At 39.1% G+C, this 15,572-nt stretch overlaps 1 protein-coding gene and 1 pseudogene across 1 annotated transcript in view; one reads left to right on the top strand and one right to left on the bottom strand.

Annotated features, from left to right (window-relative positions):
• The window catches only part of TCF12 (transcription factor 12), a 393,445-nt gene that overhangs the window by 13,127 nt on the left and 364,746 nt on the right, over positions 1-15,572 (top strand).
• The window catches only part of LOC116749824, a 117,136-nt pseudogene continuing 110,355 nt past the window's right edge, over positions 8,792-15,572 (bottom strand).

Genomic DNA, 15,572 nt, shown 5'->3' with positions numbered 1-15,572 from the left:
GTAGGCTCTGAGACTTGCTGAACAAGTTGTAGAGCAGTGGGACTTTGCCCAGTGAATGATTGGGGGAATGGGAGGAGTCTTATTATTTTAAAAAAATCAATAATGATAAATGTACTTCATAAATATTTAGTCATTCACTATTTAACTCATAATTCTTGTAGGAAGTTGGTAATTGTTCATTTTACAGAGGAAATAGAGAAGTCAACAGTGATACACATTTGCCTGTGGTTTCTTATTGCCCCTCAGAAGTAGCAAACTGATCAGTCATAGTTGCACCTGCACTGATACCAGTCTGCACCAGAGTACCGTTTGTCATGAGGAGGAATTTAATATCTCCAGAAATCTTTACAATTTTTTGTTGTAACTGGAGGCTTAAATGGTGCCATGCTGATAATCTCCAAAAGAAAGTGCTTCAAGATTTATTGATTGTTAAAAAGAAAACAATAATCAAAAGCCTCCATAAAATAAAACTTTTCTTGTTGGTATTACAAGATATTAGATATAGACAACTACAGTCCGAAATGTCTTTAGGAGAGTATAATTCTTTTTGTGTGTGGTCTTCTTTTATTGTTTAGCTGTCATCAGACTTTGTGCCTTGGGAGGAAGATGAAATTTGATAGTTGTAAGATATTGGAATATTCACAGCTATTATTTAGTTGAGGCCATAGAAAAGAATGGTTGTTTCATAGTGTGGAAAATTCATTATTTTCACTTCCCCCTTTTCAAAGATTTAGTGTTTGTTTAGTTATAAAGGTGGTGGAGAACAGAGAGAGAGACATTGTGGTATGCTGGAAAGAGGAGGAGTTTGGAGTCACAAAGTTTTGATTCATTGTTGGCTTTATCATTTACCAGATTTGTGATCCTACGGCAGTATGTTAACTTCTCTGAGTCTATCTCATGTCTAAAATGAGGAGAATAAAAATACTGCCTAAGAGGTTGTGAAAGTCATGAAATTAAATAATTTTTAAGGAAATTATTTCTAAAATGTGGAGGTTTGTGATTCTGTACGAATATTAGTTGTTTTATGTTAGGTGGCATAGCAACTCTTGAAGGGATTCCAAGTTCACAAGTTGTGGAATGAATGACTATTTATGCAAAACTCATACATTTCCAACAGTCAATCTCAGAATTCTTCAGATGAGTTCTTTCTCTTTTTGGTTAGATGAGGGAAGTTAACGCAATAAAGTAAACTCTGTTAATTATATCTCAAACCATATAGCCCCCAAATTAGTACCTTTGAGTCCTATATTCTCAGCTTAGTTTTATTTTTTATTTATTTTTATTTATTTTAAAAATATTTATTTATTTGGCTGCATCGGGTCTTAGTGGCAGCATGGGGGATCTTTCGTTGTGGTGGGCGGGCTCTTCGTTGTGGCTCACAGACTTCTCTCTAGTTGTGGCACACAGGCTCTAGAGCGCAGGCTTAGTTGCCCCGCGGCATGTGGGATATTAGTTCCCCGACCAGGGATCGAACCCGAGTCCCCTGAATTGGAAGGTGGATTCTTAACCACTGGACCACCAGGGAAGTCCCCTCAGCTTAGCTTTAAATCCTTGTTGAGGATCTGTTGTAATAACAAGGTTAACCACAGGCTTAAGTAGGGTGACAGTTGAATAGTTCTTAGGAAAGTTTTTGCTTTGTTTGATGAGCAGTAATCTGAACAAAACTTCAGTGTCAGTAAGAGTTAACCTTTTGAAGATTTTAAAGTACTGGATGTGGTGGCCTTGGTATACTCCTGAGTGAGGATGAGAGGGTGCAAGGATGAGGTTGGGAAATGCAAGTGGAACTCTCTTCTGCTGTATGCCTCTGCTGGAAGCAGGAAGGGTTGACTTAGTCTTATCCGTAAATGACAAGGTATCAGGGCTGGGGCTGTGTGCTGGTGCTACTTTTCCAGGTTCTTTGTGATTAGGGAAGATGAGGGCTTTCCCAGGTCCCAGCGCTGCCCCTTTCCAATTAGTGTGCTTGTCTGGGTATATAAAACACCTAGGCCACCTTTTATTGGGAAATATTGAGGTTTTTACTGACTCCATGTATATATGTATTTATGGGATTGTATTGTTTAGAACTTTGCACTTTGTTTTAAAGAAGGAAATCAACAAATTCAAACTTCATGGAACCCAGAGCCAGTACCGCTAGTGGGGTGGTTTTGGTGGAGGCCTGTGGACTGATAGGCTCCATTGGAGGTATTTGCTGGTTGTTCTTTAGGATAAGACAGTGACTGGGTTTAGGATTATAGGATGATTTGACAGTCACTTGACAAGAGTCAAGAAAGTTCTGGGGCCTTCTGATTGTAATAATTCTTAATGTCCTCTTGAAAGATCGTTATTAAATTGCAGTGACATGAGAGTAGATGGTAGGTGAAACAGAAAAACTAAGGACCTTGGAAGTGGATAGCTAGGGTTCCTGAATATAATTTCTAAGAACCCTGGGGCCAGGTGAAGTAGCTTATTTTTCTTTCATAGGTAATTGATGGCTTCTGCATTCTTGCTGCTACTGCTGTTATCTGTTACTTCACCACTGGACATTGTAGTAGTCTTCTTACTTGGCGTCCTTGCTGCCATTTGCTCTCTTTTCCAGTCTGTCTTAGTCTGCACAGGCTGCCATAACAAAATACCGCAGACTGGATGGCTTAAACAGCAGCAATTTATTTTCCAATAGTTCTGGAGGCTGGAAGTCTAAGATCAGGGTACCAGAGTTGTCAGGTTCTGATGTCAACTCTTCCTGGCTTACGGGCTGCCTTTTTGCTGTGTTCTCACATAGCCTTTCCTCAGTGTGTGAGTGAGAGGGGATAAGGGAGAGAGAACTCTCTGGTGTCCTTTCTTATAAGGGCACTAATGCCATCACAGGGGCCCCAGCCTCATGACCTCATTTAACCCTAATTACCTATCAAAGGCCTCATCTCCAAATATGGGCTTCAGTAGATGAATTTTGGGGGGACCCAAATGTTTAGTCCAAAACACAATCCTCATATCTTTAAAACATCTTTCTCCTGTGGTTTGTCTCAAGAGTCTACATGTGTTCCCTATTGGCTATCAAAACAAACAGAAGTCCTACCTTGGCATTTAAGTTCTTTAATAATCTGATAGGAACCTACTTTAGCCAGTTTTATACTCACTACTCCCTAGTGTGAATTGTATGGTTCAGTTGCACTGTTCTTTACCTGACCTCCTGCCTCTAGTTATTCTTTTCTTACAAACTGGAATATTTACTTGCCATTTTTGTGCCATTTGAGCCCCCTTTCCTTTATGAAATCTTTTCCAGCCATTTCAGGTCATAATTTTGTAAAAATATGGCTTCCAGATATTTAAAGGACTCTCAGGTAAAGGAAAGTACTTGTTCTTGTTTGCTCCTGAAGGCAAAGCTAAAGCCAATAAGGCAGTATGGCCAGCAGATTTTGAGTCCAGCCAGTTATTGTAGCTGGACAGCTAATGGGTTAACACTGTAAGGTTTAAAAGAAGACTGAAGCCTGCTTCTTGTGAATATTGAAGAAAGGTTTTCTGTTTTAGAATACTCTCATTAAAAAAAAAAAAAATATATATATATATATATATCTTAGATTGTATGTTTTCTGAAAGCAAAGATAGTGTTTTACACTTGTATTTCTGCAAAGTACCCTACTTTAAGGTCAAACACCTGGTGAATGACTATATTTAGGTTTGGGGATATGTGATAGATTGCTGGAAAGAGTGATTAAATTCCCTAAATTAAATTTCTTAGATTAAATATCCTAAATTGCATTTTTATTTCCTGATATCAGCTGCATGGTGAAGTTTTAAGGAAGCACTGAACTGTGTGTATTAGCTGTCTGGAGACCTGTGGTGTTCATTTATTAGCATGTTCCATCTGTTCTCGTACTTCTTCTGAAAAGATCTTAGCGCATCCAAGACCCCACATTTAAACATCAAGGATAAGCAGGAAGTGGCCAAGCGGTAAAGCCACTGAGGTTGTATGTGAATACAGCTGCCTCTCCTGAACCACAGCTAGCCCTAGCTCTGAAGAGCAAACTCTTCCATAGTGTTTTCTTTTCACAGAGTGTGTGCCATTTTTGTTCTTTAGTAATGTCATATTGTGGGGAGGATGACTTTTCTGATACTGGCCTTGATTGGGTAGAGGAACTCTGTTGTATGAGGGCTGTAGGAACCATTTTACCACAGTTTGGAAACCACTAGATGGCCAAAACCTTGGAAGTGATACTTTTCCTACAGTAACCTAGATTTTTGCCAGTTGGGTTGAACCACAGAAGAAGAGAGGTTATATGGTCTAGCATTATAATAGATGTGGGGAAACATCTATAAGAGCAGAAAAAGATAATCTTATTTAATGGAACTGAGTCTATTCACCTGCTTAATTTCTGGTGGAAGGGTGAACCATCTTTTTTTTTTTTTTTTTTTTTTTTTGGTGTACACGGGCCTCTCACTGTTGTGGCCTCTCCTGTTGCAGAGTACAGGCTCCGGAAGCGCAGGCTCAGCGGCCATGGCCTAGCCGCTCCGCGGCATGTGGGATCTTCCTGAACTGGGGCACGAACCCATGTCCCCTGCATCAGCAGGCAGACACTCAACCACTGCGCCACCAGGGAAGCCCCTGAACCATCATCTTTTATTGAATGCTTTTAAACTCATCCTCAGATTTTTGGGCCAAAAGCTGCTTTTGTTGACTGTAGAAAATACGTTGTCTTTTGAAATTGGGTTGCAAATCTCAACATGAAGTCTTTGGAAATTGTATTTTTTATCTTTTCTTTTTCTTAAGCCAGGAATTGAGTTGACCCTTGTATGTGGAATTTGGAAAAATTTTGTTCTGAGGGAAACATTAATTGAAAGTTAAGGAGTTTTGTTAGGAGAGATCTAGGGGTATATCAATTTAGAGATGTGACCTTTGTGATAAAGATGATAAAAATTCTCATCTCAGTAATCTACCTCAGAACAAATATTGTCCATTGTAAGCTTCTCACTGACTTAAGACCACTTTATCTGAGATAGTGGCTGCTAGATTCTCAGTTCTTATATAGCTTACCCCGGAAATGTATAGAATATATTGCCTTGTGTAGTTTAACAGAGTGTTTATTTCAAACAGAAACTTTCATTGCTTGGAAACCTGCAGATTTCTGAGATGCCACCTTTACCGCCTAAGATTGATTTTTAGCTCTCTGAAAGTACCCATTTGATCCCTGTGAAAGGAGCAGGTTTGCATTTATTCAGTGAGTCAAAGATGAGGTAATTGGTATTTTTATTATTTGAATGCAGGCTTTGTATTTTTGAATTTTGTGAAACAAAGCTGTGTTTGTAAACACATTTCAAAAATATAAATGACACTTTTTGGTGAAGATGTTCACTGAATAGCAAGAAAGTTCAGAAAAAAAGGAGCTTTTGTTAACATTTAATAATAATCTAACTGTTTTGATTGACTATCTCATTGATGTTTAAAGAGTACCTAATTTTTAGAACTTTTTGTATTGCAAATAATCCTCAGACTGGGTTGCGGTAGGAAAATTTTTTTTTGGTTTCCAGTATTCCTATACTAGCTTGGAGTTTTCAACTGTTATCTTTGTTTAGAAGAATGTATCATAAGCAGTGTATTTTGATATAAAAATCATCTTGGGAAGCTCTAGGAAAGCATTTGTTTAGTGTTCCGATGTAAGATTAACAAGTTGCTGTGATATTGGACCAATAACATAGGAATAGTTTGGTATGGCTCAGCATACATAGATGTAAATAGTTTGGTATGGCTCAGCTGGTTTAGATGTAAATAAACGGTGTAGAAGGGTTCAGGCAAAATCCAAAGTGGGTTTTCAGAGATTGTAAAAAGAAGCAGTTAACTTTATACTCCCCTCCAGTTTCTTCTTCTTTTAAAGGCTTGTTGGCTTTTGAATGAAATGGTCTGTTCTGATATGTAAGTGTTGTTTCCAGAGGAAGTGTATTTTTATCTATTTGTAGTGGTTTTCACTAACCTAGGTGACACTGGAGAGGAAAGTGTTAAATTTTAAATTAGTTTTGAAAGCCTATATGTAAGTGCTGAAAATGTTTTCTTCTATTAACTATTTTTGAAAAATTATAAAAATACAAGCCAAAGCTAAAAAAAATCTGAATAGCATAGAAAGCTATATGGTGAAAAACAAAAGTTCTTCTCGTCATTACTTCCTGTTCCCCATCTCCACTCCCTTGGCAGAGATTTACTCTGTTCAGTTTCTTAGAGTTTTTCATGCATATGCAAGCGATACATAGCTCTTGTTTTTTACACAATAGGGAACAGCAGTTCTGCAGCTTAACCTTTTCACTTAACAAGAGAGGGTGAGTAGGGGATCACTATATAAAGGGCATTCTTGAGCCCGTATTTATTTTACTAGGATATTTTGATTTCCTAAAATATATGTAATGATTTGACCTGTTATAGAAAGTGACATAATTGTACAATACATATGACTTAATGAAGCTAAAAACCCTTTAGAAAACAAGCACTTAAATTAGTTTTATTGTAATAGAAACATTCAATAAGATATTAGTTCTTTTTTTTTTTTTTTTTTAATTTTGGCTGCATTGGGTCCTCGTTGCTGCGCACAGGCTTTCTCTAGTTGCAGCGAGCAAGGGCTGTGCAGGCCTCTCATTGCGGTGTCTTCTCTTCGTTGCAGACCACGGGCTCCAGGCACATGGGCTTCAGCAGTTGTGGCACGCGGGCTCAGCAGTTGTGGCTCGTGGGCTCTAGAGCACAAGCTCAGTAGTTGTAGCGCACAGGCCCAGCTGCTCTGCGGCACGTGGGATCCCCCCGGACCAGGGCTCGAACCCCCGTTCCCTGCAGTGGCAGGCGGATTCCCAACCACTGCGCCACCAGCGAAGTCCCCAAGATATTAGTTCTTTATGTATAGGCCTTGTGCACAGGGCACGCTTTTACATGAATTATTTAACATAATCTTTATAATAACTCTTTGAGGCAGATTTAGTTTTACTCCCTTTTTTGCAGATGAGGAAACAGGCTTAGGTGTTTGAGTAACAGCTACTAAGTGGTGGAATCAGATTTCAAAGGTGATCCTTACAGTTAGGCAGCACTAGCTAGTTATTCAGATTATTTAAAGAAAAACTAGTCTCATGGACAGTTGTGTAATATCCTGTTATCAAATACCACAGTTATTTAATATTAAAATTTGGTGAAGTCATCATTGTTAAAATGTGTTTGGTGGAGGGATTGGCTCTTCCTTGATTCTAAACCCAACAATGTATTAGCATCACCTGGGAGCTTTTAACAAATGCCCATTCCTGGATCCTGAGGAAATACCCTTCTAATACCAGTTTGCCGAGTGATTTTTTTTTTTAATCATGAATGCATTGATGTTTTATTAAATGCTTTCTTTGAATCCATTGAGATCATCAGATGGATTTCCTCCTTTGTTCTGTTCATGTAATAAATAACACTAATTGATTTTTTAATGCTAAATCAAGTTTGTGTTTCTGGAATAAATTCTACCTAGTCATAATGTATCATTTTCATATTACTGAGTTTAATTTGTTAATATTTTTAAAGGATTTTTATATCTGTATTCATGATGGATATTGAGGTGTAGATTCTTTTTTGGGGGGGTATGTGTCTTTTGTTTTGTCATCAGAGTCAGTCACGCTGGGCTCATCTAATGAATTAGGAAGTGTTTCCTTGCTCCTCTTCTATTTTCTGAGAGTGTGTAGAAGTGGTGTTGTCTTCCTTAGGTATATAACAATTCACCAATGAGACCTTCTAGGCCTAGTGTTTTCTATATAAAAAGGTTTTAAATTGTGATTAATTTCTTTAGTTGATTTAAGGCCATTCAGGTTTTCTGTTTCTTCTTGAATCAATTTTTGTAATGTGTGTCTTGCAAGGAATTTGTCCATTTCATTTGTTATTGAATTTATTGGTCTAACACTATTCATTTTTTTTCAGATAAAATATTATAGGTTTATTTAAAACTTAATTCTTACCTTGAGTATACAAAATACAAATTCCACAAAATGTTCATTTTTTTACTTTGTAGTTTACAGATATACAAAATAGAAGTTTGCTTAAATTTATATTACACATTTATTAAGGCAAGGAACTATATAGAAAAAAACATTTGTTCTGCTTAAGGCATACTTTGGAATAAACCATCACATCTGAAACCACAGTGCATGACAGACTGTGTGCATAAAAACGTTAAAGTAAACCAGGTATATTTACCTGACTTAGGTCATAAATGTAGACTGGAAGACATAAATAGATTTTCCTTGTCAAAGTATGCAGCAGTTTGAGAACTTTGGCCTCATTTGGTACCTTTAGAACCAAGACTCACCAAACACCATCGTTTAGGCTATTAAAACACATTTTCTGTACCTGAATTTCTTCCTCTTCTTCTAAGATCATAGTAATGGCTTTTAGAAGGCAAAGAGAATACAAGGTGATCTTTATGCTTATATTGCATCGAAACAATTCAAGGGATTCTGGTCTTCCCTCCCTTCAACTCAGGGATCTAATTTATACCCTGATATCCACAACATCCAGTCACCTCCTTGGCGTTTTCTAAGTCCAGGAATATATGATCAAGTTGGATTTAGAATTGGAATGATAGAAGATCCAGTCATAGACCCCATCTGTTCTTTGTTGTTTGGTTTCCTCATGTCTCCAGATTATCCATTCATAAGTTGACTTGTTGGGAACTTGACCATGGTTGTAGGGCTTTCAAGCTGGGTTCCTCCCCTCACCGGGAAGACAGTGTGAAAGGCAAAAAATACTAAATTCTCGCCTGGCAGTGTGGGTCATATCCACTGTTTTGGGATTTAGAAGTGCATCTTCATGTTGTTAGGCGAGGTGGTCCGACCTCGAAAATGCCTGGTCGCACTTCTGGCACTGAAAGGGGCGGTGCCCTGTGTGTTGGCGGTAGTGCCCGGTCAGTTCATCTGAGCGGGCAGATTTCTACCCGCAGCCTGTAAGGTTTCTCACCTGTGTGGGTTTGCAGGTGTGCCTTGAGATGAGAACTCTTCGGGTAGGTTTTGTCGCAGCCTGCGTAATCACGAGTGTGAGTGGCCGTCCTTTTCTGGGGCCACGACCTTCTCCCCCTCTTTGGCTGGGGCTCCTCTGGCCTGCAGGAGCTGGATGGCATGAGCTCTTGGTAATGGAGCGGTGGGACCTGCAGCTGCATCTCGTTGGGCAGGAAGGGAGGGTAGTTGGGCCCGGGGTGGGGATGGAAGCCTGGGGGTAGCAGCAGGGCAGGATGGCAGTCCCTGCTGCTCAGCAGTTCCTCTGCACCCAGGGTCGGGGTGGTCCTGCTGGGGAGCTGCCGCCCCAGGGGAAAGTCATGCGCAGGCAGCCGGTGGCCATTGCTGAGAGGGCGTCCAGTGCCCAAGTGGGCATCAAGGGGCCGACTGACGGTGCACAAGGAGACAGCCTCCTGCTTGATCTTGGGACACATGCGTGCCAGCCTGCTGCTGTAGGGCGCCACCACCACTGGGTGGCTGCTGTCCAGGCTGCCTTTGCTAACACTGATGACCGACGGGCTGTCGTACTTGCTGCCAGGGACACTCAGTGACGCCTTCAACACAAACTTGCCCATCAGTCCGCCACCTGGCGGCTGCGGCTGCTGCAGCGGAATGTACACTGGGTCCAGTTCGGGCCTCAGAAGCTAGGTCATGAAGCCGCCGGAGGGGCTCACGTCGTTGATGTCTACCAGGTTGAAGGGAGCTGTTGAAGGGGGTGCAGACTCCCGGCCATAGAAGAGGCTGCCGCTTGTGTTGCCCGGCGCCACGCCTGGGTCGCCCCTGATCTAACACTATTCATAATATTCTATTATCCTTTTATTGCGTTGGATATGTAGTCATGTTTCACCTTTCCCTCTCGATATTGGTAATTGTGTCTTTTCTCTTTTTTCTTAATTAGTCTTATGAGAGAGTTTGTATTTATCCATATATTTTCCATTTACATCATTCTTCATTCCTTTGTGTATATCGGGTTTTCTGTTTTGTCTCATTTTTCTTCTGCCTGAAGCATTTAAAAAATTTCTTATCGTATAGAATGCAGACAGTGAATTCTCTTTATTTTTGCTGCTCTAAAAAGTTTTTATTTTGCCTTTATTTTGGAAGGGTATTTTTGCTGGATATAGAATTATGTTGACTTTTTTCTTTTGATAATTTAAACATGTCTCTCTATTGTGTGTGGTTTTTTTTTCTTTTTTGGGTTTCATTGTTTTTCATAAGTCTGCAATAATTCTTCTTTGTTCTTTTCTACGTAATAGTTTTTCCCTTTGGCTGCTTTTAAAAGTTCCTGTTTTCAGTAATTTGGTTTTAAGATTTCTATGCCTGTATGTATGTGTGTTTGTTTGATATATATATGTTTACAGTTGAAACACTTTAGTCATTGTATCTTCAAATGTTTTTCCCTCACAGACTCCAATTACAATTATGTTGGTTCTCTTGATGTTATTCCACAGGTTATGGAGGTTCTATTATTGTTTTTCAGCCTTCTTTCTCTTTACAGTTCAATTTTAATAGTTTCTATTATTGTGTCGTCAAGCTAAGGATCTTTTCTTTTGCAGTGTCTAATCTATTCATCCTATCCAGTAAATTTTTCATTTCAGATACTGTATTTTATTTCTAGAACTCCTTTTTTTTTTGGTCTTGCATCTCTTCACAATGTTCCTGGTTTTCTTTAAATCAGTGAATAATTTGTAATAGCTGTTTTCAAGTCTTTGTTTGCTAATATCTTTGTATTCTAGGCTTATTTGTATTGACAGATTTTTCTTCTGGTTATGGGTCACTTTTTTTTTTTTTTTGCGTCTGCCCATGTCTGGTAAATTTTGATTAAATTCTGAACATTTTGAATCTTACACTGTTGAGTGGATTTTGTTGTCTTTTATTTTTAAAATATATTTATTTATTTTCTGTGTTGGGTCTTCATTGCTGCCTGTGGGCTTCCTCTAGTTGTGGCAGGCAGAGGCTACTCTTCATTGCGGCACACAGGCTTCTCATTGCGGTGGTTTCTCTTGTTGTGGAGCACGGGCTCTAGGCGCATGGACTGCAGTAGTTGTGGCATGTGGGCTCAGTAGTTGTGGTGTGTGGGCTCTAGAGCGCAGGCTCAGTTATTGTGGCCCGTGGACTTAGTTGCTCCGTGGACTTAGTTGTGGCATGTGGGATCTTCCTGGACCAGGGATCAAACCCATGTCCCCTTCATTGGCAGGCAGATTCCCAACCACTGCACCACCAGAGAAGTCCCTGTTGTCTTCTTTTAAATAATATAGGACTTTGTTATGTCAGGAGATTGAGTTACTAGAGGTGAACTCAGTCCCTTCAAGTGTCGCTTTTAAGCTTTGTTAGAGTGGGTATAGTGTAATTTTTATGCCAAGAATAGTTTTCTTTGTTACTAAGTCATAACCCTTCAGAGATATTTATTGAATTCCTTGAGTTTTCAATGTTTATGTTCCACTCTCACTGCTTCCAATTAAGACATCTCCCAGTCCCATTTGAGCTCTGAGAGTTGTTGAACTTAAATTCCTTGCTCATTTTTGCCTTCCTTTGCGCAGTTTTACCATATTGTGTGATTTGCTGTTAGTAGCATACTCAAGGGGACCCCATGAAGATTTCTGGAGCTCTTTTTCTATATAGCTTCCTAATCTGGATCTCTCCCCCACAAATTCCAGCTGCCTTTGCCTCCTCGAACTCTAGTCTTTATTCCTTCAACTCAGTGATACCACTCTGCTTGAGATCCCCTCCCTGCACAATGATCTGCAAATTGACTTTAGGCAGGAAACCAGGATGATGGTAGAGTTCATGTAGTTTGTTTTCCTTTTCTCAGGGATCGTAGTCTTACATGGTTTGTTTTCCAGTATCTGGAAGCAGACATTTTGCATATGTTTTCCAATTTTCTGATGGTTTGCAGTGACAGATTAAATTCAGTCACAGTTACTATGTCATGGTTGAAATCAGAAGTCCCCTTTTCTTCTTAGGAAGGTAAATGTGGCTAGTAGAAAATGTGTAACAGAGAGAGTGGAGGCAGGGTTCTTGAATGAGAGCAGTATTCATGAAGTCAGGACAACCATGTACGGTCAGGTGTTACACTGCATTGTGAGTGATACCCCTGAAGGTGTGTGGTGCACAGCTTAAATGACAGCTTTGCATGTAGCAGCGCTTAGTGAGGATACAAGTGAGAACATGTAGATGTGGAATTAATGGGAACTTCTCTCTCTTTTTTTTTAATTTTCAGTACTTTATTTGTTCTTAAAAAGAAAAAATAATAAAAGGAAATCAGAGAAGGAAACTGTTCCAAATCCATGCCAATTTGGGGACATCCAAGAGTAGAAAATTAATTTAAACAATATTCACTGTTTAGTCATTGAGATGGCACCTCTTCTTAATTGAGTTTGTAGTGTGAGGTGAAGTGAGCCATTGGAGGTGATGTCAAGGTTTTTATTTTATATGATTTATTTATCACTATGGAGATGAATAAGCCTTATTCACAAGGATTTTGTGAGGCTTAAATGTGCATATGAAAATGCTTTCCAAATGACAAAGGAGTATACATTTTGAAGTGTTGTGTATTGCTGAAGTCTACCCTCTGGGGACTTCCCTGGTGGTCCAGTGGTAAAGAATCCACCTTGCAATGCAGGGGATGTGGGTTCGATCCCTCGTCAGGGAACTAAGATCCCACATGCCCCGCGGGGCAACTAATAAGCCCATGTGCCACAACTATTGAGCTTGTGTGCATCAACTAGAGAGCCCACATGCCACAAACTATAGAGCCCACTCACTCTGGAACTCGCGTGCCGTAACTACAGAGCCCGTGCCCCCTGGAACCTGTGCACCACAACTAGAGAAGAGAAAACCTGCACACCACAACTAGAGAGAAGCCTGCGCACCAGGACGAAGGCCACGCTCCCCAGCGAAAGATGCTGCATGCCTCAACAAAGATCCCGGGTGCTGCAACTAAGACCCAACGTAGCCAAAAATAATAAAACTTTAAAAAATATATCATTCACAGTAGTGTCAGATGCTTCACCTTCAACAACAATAACAACAACAACAACAAAACAAAGTCTGTCCTCTGGATCTCTACAGAAAAGCCTACATGATGCCCTCGTGTCATAAGTGACCTGAAAACGTTACTCTAACTCCAAAATATCAGAATTCATATACAAAGAGGAATTTTTTTCCTCTCTTTGAAGAATTTAGTTTAGCATATGAGAGTTTCTTAGTCTCAGGGTAATCTGTGTAGACAGACCTTTAAAAAAATCCCTTTACTTCAGAAGAGACTGTTAAGACAAACTGGAGTGAATATCAGTGGAGTAGTAAACACTTTTTGTAAGTTGAGAAGATAAAACATTGTTTTCAATGATGCAGTCACCTCAGAATGAAGATGAAGACTGAAGTTTATGATGGAGTCAGCTCAGAGGTCATAGCCAAAAGTGCAGAAGTAACAGCAGTTTTTGAGGCCTTTGTAGAAGATTAACATGTTCCATTATCACAAGCATTACCACCCCATTTTACCTTCCTACATTTTCCTTTGCACTCATCCTTCTATATTATTAGAGGGAAAAGAATGCTTACACTTTTCCATGGTCAGGACATGGAAAGTGGGATGAAAAGTCCCACTTTTTCCCCAGTGAAATCATCATCTATAAGAAATGGACAAGGCCCAAATACAGATTACTTCTAAGTGAGTTGATTTTCTCTGCCTGATTTCTCTTGATTCCAGCCAGATTTTGTTGGTGACAATGTGTGAGAGAAAATTTCCTGATTTCGTGACTTCCAGAAAAGGTCATTTTCACAGCATTCTGAAAAGGCAAAGCAGTTGTTAACATTTAAAAATATAGTTGAAATCCTTGATTTTATCTTTATTCATTCTATTCAATTATTTTAGATATCTATGTTTTTAGGTGTTCTGGGCTATTTATTTCATTGACTGTTGCATTATACTGTACCCTAATTAAACATAATTTGTGTATTTCTACATATGTTAATATGATTATGAATACTTATTAATACACAGTTTTGTTATCTCAATATTTTTTGAAAGGTATCTGCCAAAAAGCATCATAAACTCACTCTTCTAATTATTAAACCAGAATGTAAAGTTCTTTTGTTTTACTTTGTTTTATTCTATAATTTATTCTAAGTACATAGAGCATTGTCTGTTACATACAGGAATTCAGTCATTTTATTGGATGAAAAATTATAGATGTAAAACTCTATCTGCCAGAAAAAAAAGTTGCCTTGAAACTCAGTCAGGTGTGAATTAAAAACATCTCTTTTAGGCGAGGATGATTTGACAATTTCCTTATCACATACACACGTCAATTGTTGTGGTGTTTCTTTGTATAGAAAACAATGTAAGAAGACTTATGAAAAAATTCATAAAAGATATGAGTTGTATGCTTTATTTAACCAACATTTATTCAGCATACACTTTGTGTCAGGCTCTGTGCTTGGTATCTGGGATTATAAGGTGACATGGGTATGGTCTTCCTCCTGGAAGAGCTTGTAATTTGTTGGGGAAGACAGTCATGTGAACAGGTAAATAACAGTACAACCTGGAAAGTGCTTTAATAGAAATGATTAAAGTGTCACAAAGTAGAGGTTAAAACAGCTACTTCTGTCCAGAAAGTTGGTGCATCTTTTGCTGGTGTACTAGGTGAAGGCATGGTGAGTGGGAAGACTGGGTAAGGGAGAGGCTTTAGATGTACTTTACAGTAGCCACTGGCAACATGTGACTAAACTTCTAGCAACTAGTTATAATAAATAGCACATATTTAAAGTATAAAGTTTAATAGGAAACTATCACCACAATCAAGATAATGAACATGTATATCCCTTTCTAAAATTTTCTCATGCCCATTTGTATATCTTTTCTGCCTAGATTAGTTTTCATTTTCTAGAGTTTTTAGATAAATAAAACCACACAGAATGTCCTTTTTGTCTGGCTTCTTTCACTCAGCATAATTATTTTGAGATTTATCCATGTATCAATAGTTTATTCTTTTTTATTGCTTAATGGTAATTCCTATACCACAATTTGTCCCTTGTCCTGTTGATGGGTACTTGGGTTATGTCCAATTTCTGATTATTACAAAAAAGCTCTTATGACCATTCTTAAACAAGTATTTGTGTGGATATTTATATGGTAGATATCTATAAGCTTAAGAAACTGCCAAACACTTTTTCCACAGTAGTTATCTAATTTTACACTCCTACTTGGAGTATATGAGTTTCAGTCCCTCTACATCCTTGTATGGATACACTTGGTATGGTCATTGTTTTAAAATTTAGCCATTCTAATAGGTGTGTGGTGGTATCTTGTGTTTTTTTTTTTTTTTAATAAATTTATTTATTTTTGTCTGCGTTGGGTCTTTGTTGCTGCGCGCAGGCTTTAGTTGCGGCGAGCGGGAACTACTCTGTTGTGGCGCACGAGCTTCTCATTGTGGTGGCTTCTCTTGTTGCGGAGCATGGGCTATAGGCGTGTGAGCTTCAGTAGTTGTGGCATGCAGGCTCAGTAGTTGTGGCACTCGGGCTTAGTTGCTCCGCGGCATGTGGGGTCTTCCCGGACCAGGGCTTGAACCCATGTACCCAGCATTGGCAGGTGGATTCTTAACGAGTGC

Source organism: Phocoena sinus, chromosome 2 (genome assembly GCF_008692025.1).
Source record: "Phocoena sinus isolate mPhoSin1 chromosome 2, mPhoSin1.pri, whole genome shotgun sequence".
Classification (NCBI taxonomy): Eukaryota; Metazoa; Chordata; class Mammalia; order Artiodactyla; family Phocoenidae; genus Phocoena; species Phocoena sinus.
Note: the sequence above shows the minus strand (reverse complement) of the source record. Positions and strands in the feature narration are given on the sequence as shown.